The sequence below is a fragment of the Artibeus jamaicensis genome, unplaced genomic scaffold (assembly GCF_021234435.1).
Source record: "Artibeus jamaicensis isolate MK-2021 breed Jamaican fruit bat unplaced genomic scaffold, CSHL_Jam_final contig_685, whole genome shotgun sequence".
In the NCBI taxonomy this organism is placed as follows: Eukaryota; Metazoa; Chordata; class Mammalia; order Chiroptera; family Phyllostomidae; genus Artibeus; species Artibeus jamaicensis.
This window is the reverse complement of record NW_026521924.1, coordinates 20,244,257-20,255,875: the sequence shown is the minus strand read 5'-3', so window position 1 is coordinate 20,255,875 and position 11,619 is coordinate 20,244,257.

Sequence of the window (11,619 nt, the reverse complement as noted above, 5' to 3'; positions counted from 1 at the left end):
TCATCTTTTTTATCTTCTTTTTCTTAGGTAAGTCCCTTTAACATTTCATATAATAAGGGCTTGGTGATGATGAACTCCTTGAATTTGATCTTATCTGAGAAGCACTTATGGAAGCTGGTCCCCTAAGGAAGAGGAGCGAGGCCAGGAAAGGGTGAGGTGGGCGGGGCCGGAGGTGGTGAGGGCCAGGCCGAGGCCATTCCCAGGAAGCCGAGGGCTCTAAGCCCTGGGACCCTCCCCTGCGGGGTCTTTGTTCTCAGCGCAGGGATCTAAGGCAGCTGTGGAGTGCTGCAGGGAAGACGGGGCCAGGTTGCTACCAGGAAGCATTTTTGTGTAAGCATTTCTGGGAAAGCTCAGAAGAAAGGAATCTAAAGCTTAAAAATCTCCAGCAATTTGCTATGATTTTGTTTCACAATCTTTTCCTTGCCTGAAGATATGTTTATTAATTTCAGACAGAAAGGAAGGGGGGAAGGGGGTGCGAGAGAGAGAAACATTGACATGAGAAAGAAATATCGGTTGCCTCTGTCCACTTCCCCAACGGGGGATCGAACCTGCAACCTAGGTGTGTGCCCTCACTGGGAATCGGGCCCCGAGACATTTTGGGTGGACAGGACGATGCTCCAACGACTTGAGCCACCCAGCCAGGGCTCATTTCACATTCTTTTTTTTTTTAAAGATTTTATTTATTTACCTTTGGGGGGAAGGGAATAAGAGAGGGAGAGAAACATTAATGTGTGGTTGCCTCTCGTGTGTCCCCTGCTGGGAACTGGCCTGCAACCCAGGAATGTGCTCTGACTGGGAATCAAACTGCGATCCTCTGATTCACAGGCCTGCGCTCAATCCACGGAGCTACACCAGCCAGGGCTGGTTTCACATTCTTAATAAATATTCACCTTTGTACCCAATTTTATATGCATAATTTTATATTATTTTTCTTATAGATGGTGCCCCCAAATTAAAATGAAAACTATGGTGTTTTAACACTGTCTACTCACCAGAATGGATAAAATGAAAAAGCCCTCCCCTAACCTCCTCCAAACACAGGCAAGAAAACTCGGGCGAGCAGCTGGGACGGCAGTAAAGACGGCAGGAAAACCAGCCGCAGCATCTTCTAAGGCACAACGTTCGCTGGTTCCGTGAGGCAGCAGTTCCTCTCATGAACGTTTACCCAACAGGAAGCCTGAGTCTGTGCATCCCTCAAAATGTGTCCTCCGAACACACACGCACGAATGTTCACAGAAGCTTTAAAATATATATATCTATTACCCCGAAGTGGACAACAACCTGCAAGTCCAACACCAGTGTAATCATTCAAACAGCAGTACGAGAAAGAGGAAGGACAAAGTACAGTGACGCGCACCCATTATTTGAATCTCACAAACACGTTATGCAAAGAGATGCCGACACGGGTACACACTGAATGGTTGTATTCACAGCAAGTCCGACGCCAGGCAAAACTGATTCATAGTGTTGGAGGTCACACAGCGGTTTATCTTTATGGGCGGGGGAGCAACTGGAGGGGGACCCAGGGCAGTGTCAGGGCTGCCAGTGGTCTGATTCCTGAGCTGGGTGCCCGTTCACAAGGGCGTGTTTAGTTTGGGGGATTTGTAGAGATGAACCCTTACACTGTGTGCCTTTTCTACATGCATGTTACACTTTAATAAAACTCTCCCCAATGGTCTATGCGTCAAGCCCCTGAAAACCTTGACCTGCCCTCGAGATCAGAGGATTTGGATTTTATTCCTCTGACGTGGTTCCCACTGGAGGAACGTGAATGGCAGGCCATATGATCCCCACATGCTTTAGGAAGCCACCCAGGGAGGGAGGGATAGCACAGGGTGAAAAGTGGAGAACTGGGAGCCACCCAGTGAGATGAAGGGCAGAGAAATCTTCCTCAGTGGGACCCCGAGGGCACAGAGGAGGTGGAGGTGGGTGGAGAGGACTGAGCAAAGATGGGGAGACTGGAAGAAAATAGGGGCAACCGGTGTGAGAGGCTGGGAGGTAGAGGGAGGTCTGGTCTCTGATTATCCCACAGTGAGCCAGGCGCCCTGGTACCACCAGGCTCAGCTCCACCTTGGCCAACTCCCCCTTCATTCCACCCCAGGGCCGGCCAGCCCTGCTGGTAGAAACTCTGAAGCACTCCCAGTCAGGTCGTGGCAGTCGCCCAGACCTTCACAGTGCTGATCCTCTCTCTCTTTCAGTCATGATTCTGGCTTTTCTTTTTCTTCTTTCCTGTTTTATTGACCCAAATGTTTGCAATGGCCTCCTTGGAGCAGACTTCAAGCTTGACAGTGTTGCATCTTGAGGACCCTGGCAGCCCAAGTGAGGTGAGTGGTACTAACCCATTGCACAGATGCAGAGAGTGGGACCTGACAAGGTGAAGTGACCTGAGGCCCACACCGCCCACCCACTAAGGGCAGAATGGGATTTTAACAATAGTACCAATAGCAGCTGCATGCAGTAGCACTAAGTGGTGCCAGATGCTGTGTTAAGCCCTGGACACACATTCAACTACCCACTCAGTCCTCACAAGGACCCAGTAGGAGTAGCTGCAATTATTATCACCCCCTTAAAAAAAAAACCTTTATTATTGAAGTCTTACATGCATAGGCAGAAAAGTGCACAAATTACAACAGACTGATGAGCATCCACAAACCGAACCCACCCAGGGGACCGGCACGCAGGTTAAAAAACAGAGCAGTTGATCCAATGCCCAAAGCGATGAAGTGACAAGTGATGAAGAGAAGACCGATAAACTGGGTCTCACAAACGTTCAAGGCTGTTGTGTTTCAAAGGACAACATCAAGCAAAGTGAAAAGACAACAAACATTTGAAAACAGTTTGAAAATACTCGAAATCCTATATTTGATGAGTCTGGGATCCAGAACATGCAAAGAACACTTATAACTCAATGAGAAAAAGTCAAGTAATCCAACTGAAAGCTATTGAAGGATTTGAATAGACATTTCTCCAAAAAAGGTATATAAATGGCCACTAATGAAAAGATGCTTAACATCGTTAGCCATGAGGAGATAAAACCCACAAAGAGATGCCACTTCCCAGGAACCAGGCGGCTATGACCAATAAGACAGGTGATAACAGGTGTGAGGAAGGAAGTGGAGGAGTCGGACCCTTGTGTAATGCTGCTGAAAACCTGAAATGGTCCAGCTGCTCTGGAATGTGGCCCGACAGCTCCTCAGAGGGTTAAACACAAAACTGCCATCGGACTCACCAATCCCACTCTCAGTGGACGAGAGAACAAAAACATAATCCACACAAGAAGTTGTACACGAAACTCTGGCAGCATTATTCAGGGTAGCGAAGAAGTAGAACAACCTAAATGTCCATCCACTAGTAATGGGTAGAAAAAACATGGCATCTCCATATAATAAAATATTATTCAGCAATAAAAAGGAGTAAAGTATTAACACATGCTACAATGTGGTTGAAATCTGAAAACATGCTAAGTGAAAGAAGCCAGCCCTGGCTGGTGGCTCAGCCAGTTGGAGCGTCGTCCTGTGGACCAAAAGTTTGCAGGTTCATTCCTAGAGCAGGGCACATATGTGGGTTGCGGTTCGATCCCTGCTTGGGGTGGATATGGGAGGCGAGTGATTGATGTTTCTCTCTCACATCAATGTTTCTCTCTCTCCTTCTCTCTCTCCCTTCCTCTCTCTAAAATTCATAGAAACATATCCCTGGGTGAGGATTTAAAAACATTAGAAAGAAGCAAGTCAGAAAAGACCACAAATTGTATGACTCCATTTATATGAAATGTCCAGAATATACAAATAAAAAGTAGATTACTGACTCTCTAGGGCAGGGACTGGGGTCAGGTACCAGTGGGGTCGAGAGGTTAGAGAGGAACTGCTAACCAGTGCTTTCTTTTTAGTGTGATAAAAAATGTTCTAAAATTGTATTATGGAAATGGTTGCACAACTCTTAAAGATGCATTGAATTATATACTTTAAATGGATGGACTTTATAGTATGTAAATTATGTCTCAGTAAAGCTGTTTAAAAATTGAAAAGATATTCCATTCATTTTTTTCATGTTGCTCCCATACCTGGATTGCCCCTACCTTCTATTTCTCTGAATGTCCAAAATACAACCGATTTCCAATACCCAACTCAAATGCCACTACAAAGCTTTCCCTGATCCAGGCCCATCAAAAGTAATTGCTCTCCTCTGATCTCCCATGGCAATTCACATCATTCACTCAGAGAGGATTTACAAGGCCCGTACCGTGTGTCTGGCATTTATTACATTTCACATGATTATTTAAGTGCCCGTCTCATCTCTGCCACTTTACTGTGACCTTTCGGAGAGAGGAGACTGTGTCTTGTTCCCATCAGAAACCAGCAATGTGACTAGCACACAGAAGTCTTTCAGGGGCGCACGTGGAATTCATCATAAGTTTCCTTTTTCTCAGATAAGCCTCCTTGCAGTAAACAGGTACTCGGGCAGGTCACAGGTCTGATTCTTCATTGTGTGCCCCAGAGAAACAGCCTAGTATTTGGTAGGTGTTTTGTTGAGTAAACACAAAATGATTAAATGATGAAGGTGGCTAAGTTTTCCACCATAGCTGTCCAAAGTTTTAAAAAAATATTTTATTCATTTATCTTTAGAAGGGAAGGGAAGGAGAGAAGGAGAGAAATATCATTGTATGCTTGCCTCTTGTATGTCCCCCTGCCGGGAACTGGCCTGCAACCCAGGCATGTACCCTGACTGGGCATCAAACCACGATCCCTTAGTTTGCAGGCCTGAGCTCAATCCACTGAGCTACACCAGCCAGGGCAGACAAAGTTTTTTTAAAGGAGATGAGATTTACTTCCAGGATTGGAGTATGGGGAGGGATAAGGGAGGATTTTGCAATCCAGATGGGTTACAGCAGAAAGTAAGGAATGTGACCTTGCAAAGAGTGTAAGGGAACAGGAAACCAGAAAAGATACCTAGAAGAATTAAAAGAAAACCAAACAGAACTGCTAGCAAAGAAAAATATACTAACTAAACTTAAAACTTAATGACTGAGTCTGACAGCAGATTAGACACAGCTGAAGAGAGAACTAGTGAAGTAGAAGATACACGATTCAAAGTATGTCAGAGGAGTAGATAGATGTGCAACATAACAGAGAGATGCAAAGACAGGGTGAGAGAGTTGAAAATATGTTAACTAGGAGTTTCAGAGAGAAAAAGAGGCAGACACAATTGCTGAAGAGATAATGACTGAGAACTTTCTGAAAATGAGGGGAGTTAATAACCCACAAGTTCAAGAATCCCAAGAACCCCCAAGTCAAGCAATAACAAATACATGCTAGGCACATAGTAAAGCTGAAGAGCAAAGAACAAAGAAAAAAATCTAATGAGCATCCAGAGAATAAGAGAAACTTCCTTCAAAAGAATGACAGAACAACGCCGACTTCTGAACAGCAACAGTGGAAGCCAGGTAGTGCTGAAATGCTGCCTTGGAAGTGCCACAGAAAATAGCGACCCAGCTGAAATGCCGTACTCACCACAAGGTACTGCAAGGCTAAGGCTTCCATAAAGACTTTTCAGACAAACAAAAACAGAGCTTTCTGCTAGTAAAACCTCATTAAAGAAAGTTCTAAAGAACATACTTCACATAAAAAGAATATGAATTCTGATGGAAGGCTGGAGATGAAAGAAAAACGAAGAGCAAAGAAACCGATAAATACATTCTGAGGTCTACTTGAGCACTGACTATATAAACAATAATTTTAAGGTCTTACAGAGTTTCTCTTTTTTTATTTGATAGAAACGGAGTACATGAAGACTATGGCATATATGTCAAAGAGCTCAGAGTTACTGATTACCTTTAGAATTTGGTACATTAAATATTCCTGTTGTAATTTCAAGGGCAGTAGTAAAAAAAATAGAAACAATGTATGGAGAGCTCCAGAGGTGGAGAGGGGAGATAAAATCAAAATGAATCCAAAATAGCACAAAAAAGAATAGAAAAAATAACATAGAAAGGATGAAATAAAGAGAAAGCATGAAATAAACTAGTGGATTTACATTGCTATACATTAAAAATGATATTAAATATCAAAAGTAAGTGCTCCAGTGAAAGAAAAAAAGAGTGATAGCTTGGATTTGAAAAATCCAACTCTGTGTGGTTTATATGAGACATACAAGAAACAAAAAGACATAAAAAGGGTGAGAGTAAGGAAATGAAATAAAATATAACTTGCAAAAGAACAGTGATGTGACTATATTAACATAAAATAAAACAGACTTTATCAATAAATGTATTGTTAGAAATAAATAGGGCTCTGTATGATAGTACATGTTTTAATTTACCAGAACATATAACTATTTTAATTTTCTGCACACCTAACGAGATAGGTTTGAAATGCACAAACACCAATTCACAGACCTGTGAGGAGAAATATACACATTCAGGTCATCACGGAAGATTCAATACATCTCTCTCAGTATTTGACCAAACATGAAGACAAAAATTCAGCATGGATATAGAATGCATCCATAGTAGGTTATGCTGCAGTGACAAAAGGATCCAAAGTCTTGGTGGCTTAATACAACAGAGGTTGATTTCTCACTTCCATGGAGTCCAGTGGAATTGGGCGATTGCCAGGGCTGGGCTCCTCCATGCAGTGACCCAGGGATCTAGGTTCTCTGGTCACGCGTTTCTGCCACTCCACCATGTGCTTTTCACAGGTGCTTCTCGAGAAGAGAAAGTATGAAGGTAGCACAGGCTTTAACTGCCTCAGCCCAGAAGTGACACATCTCACTTCCATTCACATCTCTTACGCTGGAACTGGTCACATGGTACCATGGGCACTAAGAAGTGTATGTAGTTTATCTATGTCCCCAGAACCAGGTAGGAGTGAGCATTGGCAATCTCTACTCACTGGATTTCAACAAAATGGTGAACAAGAAAAAAAGAAAAAGAAAAGAGAGAGAGAGAGTGATAACAATGAATACACATGACCTAATGGACATATACAGATAACTCTGCATCTGACAACTTATTTTCAAGCATGTGAGGGAATGTACAAAATTTTACTATAACCTGGCTATAAAGCCAGTCTTACCAAATTGTAAAGACTTCAAATCACACAGAGCATATTATCTAAATAGCTATTCTTTATAGCTAAAATATAAATTAACATTGAGATAATTCAAAATTTTCCATATGCTAAAGAATTTAAAAATACACATCTAAATAACCCATAGGTTAAAGAAGAACTCATAAAGGAAGCAAGAAAATATTTTGAATCGATATATAACAAAAAATTCATGTTTGTAGGTGCGGGTAAATCAGTATACAGAAGGAAATTTATAGTCTTGAATGCCTATGTCAGAGAAGCCGAAAATTGATAAACTAAACACCTACCTCAAGAAGCTGGAAAAGAATGTCAGAGCAAAGCTAATTCAAGTAGGGAAAAAGCAAGTAATAAAGGCAGGAACAGAAATTAATAAAGTAAGAAAGCAATAATTAAAACAGAGCTAATCCAACAAAGCCAAAATTGGGCTCTTTGAAAAGATTGTGAAATTGACAGACCCTGGAATAAAACTGGTCTAGAGAAAACACAAAAAGAGCACAAAGCCATTTTTGGTCGGTTTTTATTAGAAATAAAAAGTGAGATATCGCTACGGGTGCTGCCAACATTAAAGAAAACCGAGGATATTTTGAACAACTTTAAGTCAATACATTTGAACATTTAAACGACGTGGATGACATCCTAGAAAGGTGTAATATACTAATTTTGACTCAAAACAGAAGAATGAAATAGTCTTCCAACCATTAAGGACATTGAAATGCCCATACTCTGGGGGCAATCTCCACTCTGGGTTCGCTGGCAAGTTCCAGCATTCAAAGAGACACCATTATAGTCTTGACGATCTCTTCCAGAAGATAAAAGAGGAAATAATCCCCAATTCATTTTACGAAGCTAACATAACCTGCATACCAAAACAGGACAAAGATACAGCAAAAAATTTTTTTAAAAAGAAACGAAAAGAATTACAGGCCAATGTTGTTCAGAAACATAAATGAACTATCCTTTCTAAAGTGTTAACCACAAAAAACCATCAATCTGTAAAATGGTATGAAAGATAAAACCAGCCCCATTAGCTGTTGTGGCACCATTTGCTGAGCAGGCCTGTGCCCTTGTTAAATATGATGCCATTGTATTCCTCTGAGCTTGTTCCCAGGACTGGAAATTACTGGAAAACAAGAACAGAACTAGTCCCCTACAGCGACAGGCAAAAGACAACATTGCAACAAACTACAGCCTCAAGTTACAACAGCCCAGGGCCCACACAACAGCACCCACCCCACCCTTTTTAATCCGACTACAATCCAACAAAAACTCAAAGCCCCACTCCTCAGTGCTGGGCTATCTCTCCACACCATGCCCCTCTCCTCTCTTGGAGAATGAATAAAAACTTCATTCTCTACACTTTCTTCTCTTTGTGAATTCCTTCACAGCCCGCATCACCGACCTCCCTAATGTCTCACCACAACTAAAATGGGCTAATCCCAGGGACCTGAGGTTGACTTTCACATTAGAGACTCCATTCATGTAACTCTGCACATAAACTTGTTCAAGGACAAAAAACAACATGCAAAAGACCTTTTGATAAAAATTTGATATTTATTCATGACTTTAAACAAACAAAAAATCAATGTGGAAAATTAGGGACAGAAGGTAATCTCTGTAATTTGATAAAGACTATGTGTGCGGCTAACGAAATGAAAGGTGAAATACTGCAAGCTTTTCCTTTTGTGACCAGACGCAAGTCGAGGATGTGCACTGTACCTGTTTCACTCAGCATTTTACTGGCGGTCTTACCAGCGCAGTAAAGCACGAAAAAGAAAGAAAAGAGATAAGATTTGGAGAAGAAATAAAACAGTCGTCTTTCAAAGGTGTGGACAAAAAAGGGGTTTTACAGAAAGTAACCTTATAGGGTGATCTGGTCATAAATACCTAAGTGGTAGGTCATGGTAGGTAGTCATGCCTCAGGCATATTTTTACTTCTTTGGCAAAAAATTGTCTTTCTCTTCAGCTAGCCCTGTCCATTCTTCTCGCGCGTAGAGGTTAACAACCCTTTAAAGGGCCAGCATATGCCCACTGGAATCTCCTTTCCCAGTGAATGTTCTTTTTCTTAAAAAAAAAAAAAAAGATTTTATTGATTTATTTATTTTTAGAGAGGGGGAAGGGAAATAGAAACAGAGGGAGAAAAATATCAGTGTGTGGTTGCCTCTCATGTGTCCCCAACTGGGGACCTGGCCCGCCACCCAGGCATGTGCCCTGACTGGGAGTGGAACCCATAGCCCTTTGGTTTGCAGGCCGGCACCCAGTCCACTGAGCCACACCAGCCAGGGCTGACTATTCTTTTTCTTTAATGGTCCCCGAGAGACTCGCAACCAGGGGAGCAGTGAGCAGCGGCAGGTCGTCCTGGGCCAACCCCCTGAACTAGTCTCCGAGGTCCCCTTTTCTCCGACTCTCCAGTGAGCTGACAGCAGCCCCACCCTGGCTCACTTTTCCCCATTTACCATTTCCAGAGAGTCAAAGCAGAGCATGACATGGGCTCTCTCCTTAGCGGCTTCTGCCCTAGGCCCTGCCTTGTTTCACTGTCCCCAGCTTTAATAAACATACTCTCAAAATAAGAAGCTAAATACATGATAAAATGCCAGAGAAATTCTCTTTTTCAGACCCCTGGGAAGCAACCGCCCTCAAGAAAGCACAGAACCTTCTTAACTGTCTCAGAATCCAACCCCCACCTGGCTTTCTCCCGACTCCCAGTAAACTTCCTTATATTTCCTCCTTAATGCAGATGCATAAAAAAGGCTGCAAAACTGCCATTCCCCTGAGCATCTGAGATCTTGCTTCCTAGCAACTGTTGTCAGTCTGGGCTCAAATTAACTCTAATAAAAATTCTTGACAAGTTTGAACATGTGTCTTATGTCAACAATGGTGATATAATTATGCATACAGAAACCTCAAAATATCAACAACTATGTTATTTAAATTAACAGGAGCCCTAGCTCGGTGTGTCAGTTGGTTGGAGTATCATCGCATACACCGAAAGTTTGCAGGTTTGATCCCTGTTCAAGGCACAAACTTAGGTTGCAGGTCTGGTCTCCAGTCAGGGCGCTTGAGGGGAGTAACTGATCAATGTTTCTCACATTGATGCCTCTCTCTCTCTTCCCACCCCCTCCTCCCTCTCTGAAATCAGTGACATGTTCTCAGGTGAGGATTAAGCATAATAATAATTATAGGAAATTTTAGCATTTTCATTAGATACAAAAGAAATATACTAAAAGTGTGTTTCTATACACCAACCCACTGAATTACTGGATGGAGTCACTGAGGGCACATTTTGCACTTGGGACAAGAAGCTGTTGCAAACAACATTCAGAAATGAACCTGTGGGAAAAGGCTATTTCATGCGTGAGTGAGCTCCCCATTACTGGAAGAGTTCAAGCAGGGCCAGCAAGGGCTGCGTCCAAAGGTGCTGAAGGAAGAACTTGGGCTCAGAGCGAGAGGCTAGGCCCTCCCCAGGGCGGACCTCAGCTCTGCTTACACTCAGCCCGGGAGGTGGCCTTTCTCCTCCAAAGTCAACTTAATTCCTCTGGTAAACCAGTAAAATGAGTCAGGATTTATGGCTCCGGGAAATGTTTGTAACAATCCCTAATCTTATCAGGGAAGACTCCCCTCTCCTAGGCCCTGCTTTCAGAGAAAACCCATAACCGCTCTTTCTCTTCCTCTTTCCCCTGACCTGCCTCACCAGACTTATCTTCCTAGTTCAGGTTCTCTGGCAGAGCAGCAGCTTCCCGAGCACACTGGGCGTCAGGCTGGGGGCCTCTCCACAAGCACAAAGGCTGAAGGTCTCTCTGCTCCAAGGCTTCCTATTGCTGAGAGTCCTGTTTTTCTTCAACACCACAGCCTGCTTTTACAGAGGCAAATCCTCCCTTGCCAACAGTGCCACACTGAACATTTACTCGGTGCCCCACACTGTGCTAAGGGCTTTAGGTGTTTCATTTGGGCCGAGTCCCCCATCCACCGCCACGAGGTAGGGTCTGTTACTAGTTCCTTGGATTGCACAGTAAGTGGGGTCTTGGGACTGGAACATTCTCAGTTCAGACCCCGCATCTGAAATGCCATGCTACCTGGTTCGGTTTGGTTAGCTTTTTATAAATGTTCTTCCAATAAAATGTTACTGTGTCCCTTAGGGCACAGCATGGAAAAGCAGAGCTGCTTTCTTTGGAGTCGAACAGCCTTGCACTTTGCAGCGACATGACCTGGGGGCCTGGGTTTTCTCACTTGCAGAACAGGCTACTTGGCATTCCTCCTTTCTCAGGATTATTGTGAGGGTTAAAACTGAGATGGTGCATGGAAGGGCCCATCACGCAGGAGGTGCTCCATCCATGCTGGCTGTGGTTGTTGGCCGTCTCCGGAGTCTGCACCCTCAACATGGCAGAGCTGGAGCCATAAGCATCGGGAAGACGCTGCAACCCAGGAGCTGAGGCAGCCCAGACACCGCCAAGGACACGGCATAGCCTCGCAGGCCCTGCTTGCAGCTGGAGCGTTGTGGGCAGATGCAGAGAGGCGAGGCGGCTAATAAATATGTCAG